Here is a 15637-nt window from a genome sequence, read left to right as displayed (position 1 = left end):
CATCTAGTCGGTGATGCCATCCAGGCATCTCATCCTCTGTCGTCCCCTTCTCCTCCTGCCCCCAATCCCTACCAGCATCAGAGTCTTTTCCAATGAGTCAACTCTTCGCATGAAGTGGCCAAAGTATTGGAGTTTCAGCTTTAGCATCATTCCTTCCAAAGAAATCCCAGGGTTGATCTCCTTCAGAATGGACTGATTGGATCTCCTTGCAGTCCAAGGGACTCTCAAGAGTCTTCTCGAGTAAATGTCTTTTAATTTCATGGCTGCAACACCATCTGCAAGATAACTTAATTGTTAAATTTTAAAATTAAATGAAGAGACCCAACAAAACAACTGCAAGACAAATTACTTCCACCCTGAAAATTAGTAAATAAATTTCTCCATGAAAAATATCAAAAGTGGAAAATGGACTCTGCTTATTATAGCCTTTCTAATCTCTTTTCCCCTTTATAAAAGCATTCCCCCCTTGTTGTTGGACGAGTTGCACATGGTTGAAGACCCCTAACCGCAATTTTTTGCTGATCCTGAATACCTCCCTCCACCTTTTTTTTTCATCTGTAGAAATAACTGGCAGTCTATTTGTGCTCATGCATAAGTTGCTTCAGTTGTGTCCAACTCTTTGCAACCCTATGGACTGTAGCCCACCAGGCTCCTCTGTCCATGGGATTCTCCAGGCAACAACACTGGAGTGGGCTGCCATTCCCTTCTCCAGGGGATTGTCCAGGGATCAAACTCACATCTCCTAGGTCTCCTCTTGCATTGGCAGGTGGGTTCTCTACCACTAGCGCCATATGGTTTAGGTCAACAGAAGTGATTACTTCTGACAGTTTCGATCCCAGAGTATTATAGGCACTTGAAAGTATTATCAGTAATCTAAAAGCTGGAACCACAATGTCCCCACCCTGGGAATTTGCTCTCAAAAAGTCTGTATCCTTTATACTTTTAGAGATTGGTGATAGAAGTTAAAATGAAATCCCAATGAAGTCTGTATAACTAAAATTGACTGTTAATGAAATAGAGCTTGGTTTGGTGAAACATTACAATTAATTATCAGTTTTTACAGAATGGAATGCGTTTAGAGCTTCTTTGGGGGAAAAAAAAGGTGAAAAGAGAAGGAAAATGCTATTACCTTTAGACTAAGAATATTTTGGAATTTAAAGTTATATTTAACAAAAAACTAATTATCTTTATTGTTGTGTCCTACTCTTTTGCGACCACATGGGATTGCCAAGGCAAGAACTAGAGTGAGTTGTCAGTTCTTTCTCCAGGGGATCTTCCTCCAGGGGATTTTCCTGACCCAGCAATTGAGCTCACATCTCCTGCACTTGCAGGCAGATATTCTACCAAAGTGTGCAGTCAGATTATACTCATCCATATTAATGCTATTCTTCTTTAAAAAGTGTGTGTGTGTGTTCCAAGATTTACTTACTAGAAAATTTCCAGCAGAAAAACAAGGCATACCTCCCTGGCAAATTAAACCAAAATGGGTTGAAAGTGAAAGTGTTAGGACTAACTAGCTCAGTCGTGTCCAACTCAGTGGGACCCCATGGACTGTAGACCTCTAGGCTCCTCTGTCCATGGGGTTTTTCGGGCAAGAACACTAGAGTGGCTTGCCATTACCTTCTCCAGAGGACCTTCCCAACCCAGGAATCAAACTCCAGTCTCCCACACTGCAGGCAGATTCTTTACCATCTGAGCCACCATGGATTGAATAAGTCATTAAAAAAAAGAAAGAAAGAATGCCATTTGCAGCAACATGGATGACTGAGAGATTACCATACAAAGTGAAGTAAGTCATAAAGAAAAAGACAAATACCATATAATGTCACTTATATGTGGAATCTAAAACATGATACAAATGAGCCTGTTTATGAAACAGAAACAGACTCATGGACATAGAAAACAAATTTGTGCTTACCAAAGGGGAAAGGGGCTGCTGCTGCTGCTAAGGCGCTTCAGTCGTGTCCAACTCTGTGCGACCCCATCGATGGCAGCCCACCAGGCTCCCCCGTCCCTGGGACTCTCCAGGCAAGAACACTGGAGTGGGTTGCCATTTCCTTCTCCAATGCATGAAAGTGAAAAGTGAAAATGAAGTTGCTCAGTCATGTCCGACTCTTCATGGCTCCATGGACTGCAGCCTACCAGGCTCCTCCGTCCGTGGGATTTTCCAGGCAAGAGTACTGGTGTGGGTTGCCATTGCCCTCTCTGGGGGAAAGGGGCTGGGGAGAGATAAAGTAGGAGACTGGGATTAGCAAATGTAAGCTACTAATTATAAAATGGGGCTTCCCTGGTGGCTCAGACGGTAAAGAATCTGCATGCAATCCAAGAGACCCTGGTTCAATCCCTCAGTCAGGAAGATCCCCTGGAAAAGGGAATGGCTACCCACTCCAGTATTCTTGCCTGAAAAATTCCTAGATAATCAACAAGGTCCTCCTGTATAGCACAGGGGAACTATTTTCAATATCCTGTAATAAACCATAAAGGAAAAATGTAAAAAGTAATGTGTTAGTTGCTCAGTCCTGTCTGACTCATTCAGTTCAGTTCAGTTCAGTCGCTCAGTCGTCTGACTCTTTGTGACCCCATGAATCGCAGCACGCCAGGCCTCCCTGTCCATCACCAACTCCCGGAGTTCACTCAAACTCATGTCCATCGAGTCGGTGATGCCATCCAGCCATCTCATCCTCTGTCATCCCCTTCTCCTTCTGCCCCCAATCCCTCCCAGCATCAGAGTCTTTTCCAATGAGTCAACTCTTCGCATGAGGTGGCCAAAGTACTGGAGTTTCAGCTTTAGCATCATTCCTTCCAAAGAAATCCCAGGGCTGATCTCCTTCAGAATGGACTGGTTGGATCTCCTTGAGGTCCAAGGGACTCTTTGCGACCCTATAAACTGTAGCCCACCAGGCTCCTCTGCCCACCAGGCTCCTCTGTCCATGGAATTCTCCAGGCCAGAATATGGGAGTGGGTAGCCATTCTCTTCTCCAGGGGATCTTCCCAACCCAGGGATTGAACTCAGGTCTCCCACTTTGCAGGCAGATTCTCTATTATCCGAGCCACCAGGGAAGCTATATATATATATATATATTTTTTTTTTTCTAGTAAGAAAATCTTGGAGCACACACACACTTTTTCAAGAATAGTAACACTAATTTGAATGAGTATATAATTCCCTGAGCTACCAGGGAAGCCATATATATGTGTGTGTGTGTGTGTGTGTGTGTGTATCTGTGTCACTTGGCCATATACAAGAAACTAACACAAAATTGTAAATCAACCATATTTCTAAATAAACAGGCTGAACATAGAGGCCCGTTTGCGATTTCTTTGTCAGCTGAGTACTACTTCTCTCTGCATTGTTATTTCTATGGACTGCTTCGGCTTTGGATTGCCACAATGTCAAGAAGGTAATGGAGAGGGATTTTCAAAAGGAGTTTGGAGGTTAGCCTTGAGTCTCTCAGACTTGTTTGTCAAAACGAGCAAACAGGTCTTGGTTGACTGTGAGTGTGTGTCAGTATGAGTATGTGCGCACACATGCACATGGGTTGAAATGTCTGCTCTTTCCTTGGACTATCAAAACAGTTCTATTTTTATGTTTTACATCCAGTTTCAAGTTTTATCTTCCGATTTGATATTTCACCTGTTATCCAAACCTTCAGTCAAGTGTACCATGCAATCATAATCCTACATTAATAAAATTCTGGACAATTAAGTGATACAGATATGAAAGGGGGGTTTGAAGCAAGTGTACTTGGGAGCAGCATCTTCTCAAGTGAACACAGTCTCAGCACCACAGGCAATCATCCTCTGAAAGTGAGTTGCAGGGAGAACTAAGAGCAGTAAGAAGACAACTTAGGACTGTTCTTGAGATAGACAACTTCATGGAATGAGGCCCTGGGGGCTTGTACAGTGACAGACAGTATTCTCTCAGGAAGACTGAGAGTTTACAAATTGGAAATGGAGAATAATGCCTAGAGGAAAAAAGCAGATATTTGGCTTAACTTCTCTCTGATCATGTGCTTGCTTTTTGGTTATATTTTTGGGTGCTGACACCACTGTATTTTATTATTTCCTTATATACAGTCAGGTTCCGAGGTTTATCCACTTTGAATACTCTCAGGAAGAGAAATTAGGAAGCATGACTCTATATAGCTCTGCTATTTCACTGCATGCCTTCTCCACTACCTGAACAACGCTCGTCATGAAGTATTGCCCAAAAATTAAATCCTTCAAGTACACCTAAGGTATTGAGTCTGGGGAGTTTTCTTTGTAAAATTAAATCACCCTCTCTTTATACCTCTTTTGCTTTGTATTTTTTAACATATCAGATAATGTTAACAAAGTGCTACAATAATGAAATATCAATATTCATTATATAATAATATCAATATTCATTATTTCAATAATGAAATAGCAAATACAATTGATTTAATGAATACCAATATTCATTAAATATCAATATTTAATATCACTGAGGTGCCTTACATGAACAAAAGCAGTACAAAATGATTTGTACATAGGATTCTCCTTGCCTAATCAGACCCGTAAGTATGAGTGAACATTTAATCAATTAGGTTTATTTGATTCATGAGCCATTTAAAAGTTGGTCTTCTGATATAAAATGCAGAATAAGTAATAGTTCATAGATTAGGAATTTTCCAAATAAAACTCACTGGCTGATTTTGTTGCACAAAGAGGAACATGGAATTTGTAAAAGCAATAATATAGCGAGCCATATTCTATTTCTAAAAGCAAATTGCTTTGTATATGATGAAGTATAATGCAGAAAAGTTAATTAACTGTGCTACCTTTAGTAAAGATATTTGTATTTTGTCATTTTCGTCCAGTGGGAAGATGGCAATTGCCACTGCATTTTCTAATTAATGCACTGTACATAAACGTTATAAAATGCAGTGAACGTAAGTGCTCTCTGAGACATTTATGAGACTGGTCTAACTTGCCACTTGTGTACCAATTAAATGCGGTTTAAGACTCCCAAGATATTTACAGCAAATATAAGCAACTTTCAATACATTTTTGGCCTTAATAAATAACAGAACTCTTCAAAGGGACACAACAAATCACATGGCAGAACACAGAACAGGAAGCTTAAGAAGAAAGGGAAGGAAGCTGAGTCAGGACCAGAGAAGGAAAGTAGGTACCACTAAGGGACTAAACCATAGACCCAAAAAATGTCTGGAGACTGAACCTGAGATGCTTACATTCACCCAAGATGAATGAAAGGAGCTAAACCGATTCCAGGAAAGTAGCAGAACTCAGCTCTGGTAGACACAAAACTCCAATGAGCCGTGAAAGAAAAAAACTGCAACTTCAGCCCTCAAATTTGTTTAAGATTGCAGGCATGAATGCTAAGTCACATCATCCATATCTGACTCTCTGCAATCCAGTGGACTGTAACCCTCCAGGTTCCTCTGTCCATGGGATTCTCCAGGCAAGAATACTGGAGTGGGTTGCTACACCCTCCTCCAGGGGATCTTCCCAACCCAGGGATCGAACCCACGTCTCTTGTGTCTGGCCTGCACTGGCGGGGTGGGTTCTTTACCACTAGTGCCACCTGTTCAAGATTAAGTTAAATTTAATGGGATTTCCCTGGTGCTTCAGTGGTTATGATTTCACCTTCCAATACAGGGGGTGAGGATTCAATTCCTGGTCAGTGAGCTAAGATCCCACATGCTTCACAGACAAAAAACCAAGACATAAAACAAAAGCGATATTATAACAAATTCAATAAAGACTATTAAAAAAATAGTCGTCTTAAAAAAGATTAAGTTAAATTTTAAAACACATATTTTATATGTACATCATATCTAAATACACATGACCCTTTATATATATATATATATAAACCCAAAGGATAGGACTGGGAGAGCTTCTGTGTTGGGGAACACATACCAGTTTGAGGAGAGGCACTCTGGGACAGAGCATGGAAGCTTTGAGCCCCATCTCACATCCCTTTGCCCTAGGCATCTCCTCCATCTGGCTGTTCCTAAGTATACTCTTTTATAATAAACCTGTGATCCAGTAGATAAAATATCTGAGTTTTGTGTTCTTTTCTAACAAGTTAACCAAGTCCAAGAAGGGAATCCTTAGAATCTCTAATCCATAGCCAGTATGATAGTCTGGGTGACTGGGTTTTGACGTTGGGGAGTAGGGGTAGTCTTGTAGGACAAAGCCCTTAACTTGTGGGATCTGACACTATCTCCAGGTAGACAGTGTCAGAATTTAGTTGAACTGTAGGACATCCAGCTTGTGTCACAAAGAATTTCCCGGATGTGTGGGGAATCACTTAGCACTTTGGAACAGTGTGCAGAATTTTATGTATATGCTGATTTAATGCAATTTCCGTAAAATTTCAAATGGGATATTTTTCCAAGAAAATCAACATGCTTAATATCAAAATTGATATGTTAGGGAAAATGTCAGGAATAGACAAGATATCTCTGTCATGGAACTAAATTAGATATTTACCCTTATTTGAGTCATTCTATCACAAAAGCATAATATTTAATGCAGGGTCATTTGGTGCAGGTAATTTTTTACAATTAAGTGATGGAACAAATCTGGAGCCAAGCATAGGAGTAAGTAGAAGACAACATTTTTACTTGGTTTTTCTATTTTGGAAAGTTTCTCACTCTTAGATCCTTCAGGTCTCTACTGAAATGGCACTCCCCAGTAAGGACTCTTCTCTGGATACCCTATCAAAATTTTAATCTCCAAATATTTGTCTGTAATTCTTATAGGAAATATGCAATATTAAGATTCTTTCAGGTATAGGTTATAATAACCATCAAGAGCTCAATGAATGATTTATTTGAAGAGTAAGGTAATATGCAAACAAAGTTGAACAACCAAGCCTAGAAGCAAAAGTTTTGTAAATCTTTTCTTTAGAGTAATAATTGATATATCTTAGTTCATTAATCTCAGGTTCTATTTCAAATGCTCCAGTTTGTTTATATATGTCCCTTTCTGCTTGACTTGCAATTCTCACTATTATTTCCAAGCCTGTACACAAACTGTGATCTCAACTGACTGGAAGTACTGCTCCCCCTTCTCCATCAATTTATCCAGATCTGATCCCTCCAGCCAAGCTCTGGCTTCAGAGGCCATTCCTTCTGCACCAGTCCTTGATTATATCTACACACTTCTGAGATGGAGGCACCCTTTCCCCAGCCTCACTCCAGGCTCTCAGTGTCTCCTTACATTCTCTCCATTTGAAATCATTGATTGCTTCTCTTCTACTCAGTTTCTGCCTTCCTAGCATGTACCTGGACTCTGCTGCTGCGGCTGCTGCTAAGTCGCTTCAGTCGTGTCCAACTCTGTGCGACCACATAGATGGCAGCCCACCAGGCTCCCCCATCCCTGGGATTCTCCAGGCAACCTGGACTCTACATTCTGCAATACATTAGTCCTTGAGAATCCTAGTCTTCCAGCTTGGCTCATGTAGCTTCTACCCTATTCACCATTTCTTCAGTTTCCTGACCTCCATCCTCATATTTTCACACTTCATTTGTTCATTACTTAACACACACCCAAAATCAGCACAAAATAAGCACTCAGCAATTGCTTTTTGAATGAATAAATGAGCGAGTGGATGTTCCATTTTACAAATGTACAGGCTGGAGGTCAGAAACCAAGTTTTTGTGTAATTTTCTCTGCACCTTAGAACAGTGCTAAGTATATAAGAAAGACTATTATAAATTATTAAATAGTACAAATATATGAACTCTGTTTGCATAGGTGTGTGAATGCTCTTGCAGAGCTGATTCCAAACAGAAAACTCCTATGTGTTGGCAGGGTGGTAATGGCAGTCTGTGATAGAGCTGAGAGGAAAAGAGCCAAAACGACTTGAGAAGTCAAGGAGTAAGGTTTTTCCTTGTCATTTACTGGTGTTGGCACGTCTATAAACTTTGTACCTTCACAATGTGTGGCACAGAGCAGGCGCTCAGATGTTTTCTGTTGAATGAATGAAAGCGTTCATAAGGTAGAGTTCTGAGTAAGAAGGAGGTATACCTAGCAAGAGTCTAGGCTTTCCTGGTAGCTCAGCTGCTAAAGAATCTGCCTGCAATGCAGGAGACCTAGGTTCAAGCCCTGTATTGGGAAGATCCCCTGGAGGAGGGCATGGCAACCCACTCCATTATTCTTGCCTGGAAAATCCCCACGGACAGAGAAGCCTGGCAGGCTACAGTACACTGGGTCACAAAGAGTTGGACACAACTGAGTGACTAAGCACTGCACAGCAATAGTCTATGACCGGTCTTTAGGTGGAAACGGGGATATCTAAGCAGTTAGTATTATTCATCCTACACTGCTGAGTGGTGAATGACAGTGCATGATTACTCTGCTCAACTCCAACAACAAGAAAACACAAGGAGTTTCTATTTCAGCATAAACTTCATATTGTTTTCTGGTTGGTTAGTCAAATGCCCTACATCTCTTTTCTTAACATTTTACTGAACACATTGTATTTTTCACATTTAATAGTGTCAAGACTTTTCACAGTAGGGTTTACATTTGATGTTACCACACAATAGACAATTCCCAAGGCAACCTATAATTCCAATCCATTAGGCTAATGGATTGCAGCTGCTGTGAGCAGTGGGCATGTCATCTTTCGAAAATGAAGTCTAGTAAGACACAAACTATAAAAATAAATAAACTGAGAAAAAAGACTACATCTAGCTGACATAGATGGTTATTTTCTTTGTTTCTTTAGATAAGTTTAGTAAATAGGCAGCATTAACAGAACTTTTAGAAATAGATATGAATACATAAGGATAATTGCATTATAAAATATTGAAAAAGTTACAAGGGTGTTAGATTTCTGGGGGGGAAGTCTTGGTTAATCGATATACTTTATTTCCTTTCTTTCAATTTCTATTTTTAAAAACTCATTATTATTGCATGCCTTGGCTTGTTTATTATACCATTTATCATTATAGATTTTTTCAAGTGATATTAATAGGGCACATTCTTGAGGCTTTCTCAGTGTAAGAAATTGCTCATGGGAGGAATAGATCTGCCATGAAAGAAAGTAAAGCATCACCAAAGGGAGTTGGTGATTTTAATTTCTCTGAGTCATTTCTCTGAATTGCAGAAAAGTAAATATGTTCTCTTAAATCAATTTCATGGAGCTAAAAAGGAAATGTTATGTTCTCATAACACACCTGGCCTCTCTGCTCAGAACATTGAAAGTCTATCCCTTGGGAGAAGACTGGGGAGGAAGTGAGTAACACAAACCCCACCTGGTCTAGCCTAATGATAGACTATTCCCTTAATAACTAATGATTTTCACTTAATGTCATCTTCATCAGAACTTGAACTCCACAGAAATATTCCTCCTGCTTTCAAGGAAAAAACTCTGCTAAAATATATTGCATATGACTAATATGTGGAAGTCTCTTCATGGTGAATAAATGTGAAATATCGTTCTCAATGTTCATTCTGAAAAAGTTCACTCTAAAAGTAATTTTCTTCACGTGTCATCAATGTCAGTATTGGTATCTACTTTGATTTCTTTATGAAAACGAGATAGGTTTTGTCAAATAAAAATGAGAAGGTAAGAAAAATGAAGGAAAAGAAAAGAAGATTGAAAAGGGAAGGAGGGAAAGGGGTAGAGAAAAGAGAGAGTAAAACAGGAGAGGATGGAGGGAAGAGAGGACAATTTCTCTCCAAAGGAAAAATTATGGGAAAGTCATGATTTTGACCCCAAACTTTTTGTATATATTCCACAATCTGGAGCAGGGAAGAAAAATGTGAGAAAGTAGGATAAATAAAGTCTTAGAAATACAGACTTCAAGGAGAATGTGTATTCATTTAAAGGACAAAGGAATGTTTTCATTATAAGAATGATGTAAAGAAATGTATTTATAAACAGTGCTACGATGAACAGTGGGTTACACATGTCTCTTTCAATTCTGGTTTAGCAACCTAGATGTCCATCAGCAGATGAATGGATAAGAAAGCTGTGGTACATATACACAATGGAGTATTACTCAGCCATTAAAAAGAATACATTTGAACCAGTTCTAATGAGGTGGATGAAACTGGAGCCTATTATACAGAGTGAAGTAAGCCAGAAAGAAAAACACCAATACAGTATACTAATGCATATATATGGAATTTAGAAAGATGGTAACAATAACCCTGTATACGAGACAGCAAAAGAGACATAGATGTATAGAACAGTCTTATGGACTCTGTGGGAGAGGGAGAGGATGGGATGATTTGGGAGACTGGCATTGAAACATGTATAATATCATATATGAAACAAATCGCTAGTCCAGGTTCAATGCACGATATTGGATGCTTGGGGCTGGTGCACTGGGACGACCCAGAGGGATGGTATGGGGAGGGAGGAGGGAGGAGGGTTCAGGATGGGGAACATGTGTATACCTGTGGTGGATTCATGTTGATATATGGCAAAACCAATACAATATTGTAAATTTAAAAAATTAAAAAAAAATAAGAAATGTATTTACACAGTGGAAATGATCAGGTGTTGAGACACTAAGAATCTACCATCATTTCTTCCCACCAGCTTAGGAGCATATGTATGGTGAGAAGTTTGCTCCAACCAGGCTCCTATGAGACATCACTGGTGGTCCAGTGGTTAAGACCACCCGTGGTTCATACTTCCAGTGCAGGGGGCTTGGGTTTGATCCCTGGACTGGGAACTAAGATTCCACATGCCACCCAAGTGGTCAAAACAAACAAACAAAAACAGGCTCCCGTGGGAAAAGCTTTGGGTGCATGCTCAAGTTGACAAAAGAACTGCCTCCACCATCAAACCCAGGTGGGGAATGCTGAGAGGTATGGGAACACTGAAAAAGGCTCCAATGACACAGATGCTGTTCAGCACCACTGGACCAGCTGTCGTCCTCAGCAGGGACCTAGTGGTCAGCCCATTTCTTGGGGCTCCTGCTACTTCTAGGAGAGTGAACATGAACAGCCTGGTAGAACAGCAGAGTTGGGAGGCTGCTAGAAAAGGTGGTTAGGTCACGTTGGAGCTCCAGGAGCTCAGGTGAGCCAGCTTGGATGGCCATCTGGCTGGAGATTGCAAGTGACCCACATAGAGGCCTTTTCTTGAAGCAGCTCTTGGGTGTCTGTGACACTGGCACCTCTCATCCCTCCTCCTTAGGATGTGAGAAATGAGTTCACTCTTGGTGGGCAATTTCTAGGCAAGGGAGACAGTAAGAAAGGCCCTTATGCATGTTCCTACCAGGTTCTAGCCCTGGTACCACATACCCAGAGAAGAAAGACCCCTATGGGGCTGAGTAGAAAGGGCCCACAGAGGCCTCCAACTTTTTCCAAGGACAAATGACCCAAATACTCAGGTGAAAATGAAGGATCATTGAAAGGAAAGGATTTAAGGCTAGAGTTTGATTTAATCTTCTGCCCTTCCTCACTCTAAAATTCACTTGCAGCCACCCCAAGCAGGCGCAAGGTCACCCAGAAAAATGTCGACTGATTCAGCAGCCCAAGCACCACCTGAAACTAGGGACACTCCCTGTGTGGTCAGTGATTGTAGGTACAGGGAGTGGTGCATTGTGTAACCTGCATTGTATAGCCTGCATTGTATGACCACCATGGAACTTCACATCAAACTCTGTTAGAATCACAGTGTGTGTTTTTTTTTTTGGAGTTCTTTAGAGAATTTAAAATAACGTACATCAGGAACACGAAGCTTCTTTCAGTAAGCCATTCCAGAGGATGTCGGGACTGTCACAGCTGATAAAATTGCTAGAAAATGGACTGCAATTTGTAGTCTTTTATCTAACTGTTTTGACAATCTAGAGACATATTTATTGTCAATCATTTATCCTTCCTTCAAATTCTCCTCAGTTGCAAATAGGATAATTTTTATTCAGTGAGCTTCCAGGAGCAGCTAATTCCCATATTAAAAATTAATATTGGTGACTGTGTCTGAATGAAGCAGCTAACTTTTCCCAAAATTCTTGATTTTAACAGGTCGTATGTTCATAGCTTTCTACATAATCCCTAAAAATAGCTGAAGCAGCTCAGCAAAAGTAGAATTCTTTAGCACTCAATTTGATCCAATTATCTTTTGATATGAGCCTATGAGAGAAGTTTCAGAGAAGGCAATGGCACCCTACTCCAGTACTCTTGCCTGGAAAGTCTCATGGACGGGGAAGCCTGGTAGGCTGCAGTCCATGGGGTCGCGAAGAGTCGGACATGACTGAGCGATTTCACTTTCACTTTTCACTTTTATGCATTGGAGAAGGAAATGGCAACCCACTCCAGTGTTCTTCCCTGGAGAATCCCAGGGACGGGGGAGCCTGGTGGCCTGCCATCTATGGGGTCACACAGAGTCGGACATGACTGAAGCGACTTAGCAGCAGCAGCAACTCTTCTTTAGCATTAATATTAATATGTTAATATTAATATTAATATTAAATATACCCTTCTTCCCAGGTGGCTCTAAGGTAAAGAATCCCCATGCAGGAGATGCAGGTTCAATCCCTGGGTTCGGAAGATCCCTGGAGAAGGAAATAGCTACCCACTCCAGTATTCTTGCCTGGAGAATCCCATGGGCAGAGGAGTCTAGTGGCTACAGTCCAGGGAGTTTGCAAAGAGTGGAACATGACTGAGCATGCACATGTGTGCTCTTTTGCTAGTGGCTAGGAAATGGCAACCCACTCCAGTGTTCTTGCCTGGAGAATCCCAGGGACAGGGGAGCCTGATGGCCTGCCATCTATGGGGTCACACAGAGTCGGACACGACTGAAGCGACTTAGCAGCAGCAGCAGAGAGAAGTTTTGAAGTGAAGTGTTAGAAACTCAGTCGTGTTTGACTCTTTGCGACCCCATGGACTATAGTCCCCCAGGCTCCTCTGTCCCTGGAATTCTCCTGGCAAGAATACTGGAGTGGGTAGCAATTCTCTTCTCCAGGGGCTCTTCCCAACTCAGGGATCAAACCCATGTCTCCCACATTGCAGGCAGATTCTTTACAGTCTGAGCTAACTGGGAAGCCTATGATAGAAGTTGCACACACGCACACACACACACACACACAATTGCAGTACTAGTTACCCCTGAAGGTGACATAATTACAAATCTTTGATAAACTGACTTCTCGTTTTTAGTAAAGAAACTTCAAGGAGGATCAAACAAGATTGCAGAGGAGTAGGTGGACTTGGAGTAGATCTTTCTCCATGGATACATCAGGAAGACACCTTCGGACCTAGAAGTGCATGCAGAACACCAGCTGAGACTGGACAGGAGTACCTGACCAGTTGAGAAGAATATATAGAACCAACAAAACTCGGTAGGATAAAGGAACTACAGGGGAAAACAGGAGTGTTAGTAGGACTGGACCTGTCCTCAGAGGGTTGAGGAAACAAAGCAGGGGTCAGATCCCCACATTGGGGCAACTGTCTGAGTCAAAGGAGAAACACTTAAGGCTGAGAGTGAAACAGCTAATCTGTGTCAGCTTAAGTGGAATGAGAATCAGATAGTCCTTGCCACAGCCAGGCATACCCGAGACAAAAATGCTGGTCCCCTGGAAGGCTCAGTGGCTGGGAGCTGGAGTTTAAGGATCGTGGAGCAATCCCAAGGCGAGGGCTGATGTTGACTGTAGAGAGATGGATTGAGGGGATGTGAGGGAGGAGATCATGGTGGGAACTGTCGGTGGAGGAAAGCCAGGCAGCCATGGAAGCAAACTGATACGGCTGAGTCACATGTAGGGGGTGGAGCGATCACCATAGACTCTCTCTCCCCACACCCCAGCATCGGCAGCTAAACAATAGAGTGGTTGCCCCATCAAACACCTGACACTCTGAGCTACAGACTAGGACTCCACCCAGGGTGCCCTTTTAAGTGCCTGACATGCTGATCTACAGAATAGGACCTCCACCAGGGGGGTCCTTCTATGTGCCTGATGCTCTGAACAACAGAGAAGGACCCCAGGCAAGGCAGCCCTTTAAGTGCTTCAATGGGCTGAGCTACAGAGAAAGACTGGCCAAAGAGGCCTTCTGATCACCAGCTACAAGAGGCTCAAAAATAGACTGATAGGGCCATAACTCCTGAGGCGGAGGCAGTGCATATCTCTGCACACTTGGCACCACCGGGGTCCCCGCAAGCCAAGCAGCCAGGGCACCTTCACATTCAACTCCCACTGGGGCAGAGCTGCCACAGGCAAAAAGAGTCCTGCGTCTATGCACACAGGGTTGCTTCGGTTGTGTCTGACTCTTTGCGACCCTGTAGACTGTGGCCTGCCAGGCTTCTCTGTCAGGGAGAGGGGCTTCTCCAGTCAAGAATACTAGAGCATATTGGCCAATACTGGTTCCCATACCTTTATAGAGCACTGTATTTCCTGCTGCCCCAGCTGCTAACCCCCTGAGTACCTGGTGCTGCCAGAACCCCTGTGACTCAAGCAGCTGCACCACCTCCACACCTGGCCCTCACAGGGGCAAACCCAAGTCCTCCAGGGCAACCTCAGGAGCAAATCCCAGTGGACGACCCATATCACAGAGGTGGAAATAAAACCACAATTGAAACCAAGGGGCAGTGTGGCTAAGGAAAAAGACCCCAAACCTTCCCATCAGCTGTATAAGCTTCAGATTAAATCCACATGATCAACTAGGCAGACTCTGTGTCTATGGAATATATAAAAGGCCATTGAGAGCTCCCACAAAAGAAAATGTGCTAGTTCTGATAACTTGACATTGGAGGCAAGAACACACCTGAATAGGACAAGATTAGAATCTGAGCTGCCCCACACCAGGTCCAGAGATCAGCACAGTGTTGGAGGACATCCTCGTGGGATAAGGTGGACTGTGACTCCCAGCGAGGGAAAGGACTCTGACAGCAGTGACTCAAGAAAAACATTTATTATTCTTATTTTTTGACTTGTTCTGTAGATTCTTTTGGATTTTTTTCTTTTTTTCCCCCCCTTCTTTACCCCTTTGTTGTAGTTGTTGAATTTATTGGCACTAAGAAATCCATTTAAGCTTTTGAGGTTTTTTTTTCTCAGTCACATTTTTGTTGTTGTTATAAACCTCTGCCTCTACATTGGGCTTTTGCAGTTTTGTGGAGTTTTCCTTTTCTCCTCTCTCTCTCTCTTTTTTTAATTTCAATTTTTAATTCCTTAAACTTATTTTTTCTACATTCATTCCTTTGTTTACTTTTCCTACTCTTCTTTTCCCCTTGCAGTTAAGCTTTAATGTATATAAGTCTTCTTTATCTACCTCTATTTAACTTTGCATATCGATTCTTTCTTTTCTTTCTTTTCCTCTCAAAATATTTGTTAGTTTTGTTTTCATTGCTTTATTCTGCACTTGGCACTTTGCTTTAGTTTTGTTTTCTAGTTTGTGCTTTAGTTAGTTTTGTTCTTAAATGGTAAATATAATTTTTTATTTCCTTTGTTTGCTGGGTCAACCTACTGCACTTTATTTTTGTTAGACTGTTTTAACTTTGCTCATAAGTGTACATGTACACGTGTAAATTCCATTATTTGAACTACTATTTGCCTGGTTTTGTAACTGACATTTGTCTGGGGTTTCCCATTTTTGGATATGTGCTTTAATCTCACTTGATGCCATAACAGACCATGTGTGGAATCTTTGTTCCTGACCAGAGATCAAGCCCTGAGCCTTTGGAGTGGGA

This window comes from Bos indicus x Bos taurus, chromosome 1 (genome assembly GCF_003369695.1).
Source record: "Bos indicus x Bos taurus breed Angus x Brahman F1 hybrid chromosome 1, Bos_hybrid_MaternalHap_v2.0, whole genome shotgun sequence".
Classification (NCBI taxonomy): domain Eukaryota; kingdom Metazoa; phylum Chordata; class Mammalia; order Artiodactyla; family Bovidae; genus Bos; species Bos indicus x Bos taurus.
This window is presented reverse-complemented; position numbering follows the sequence as displayed.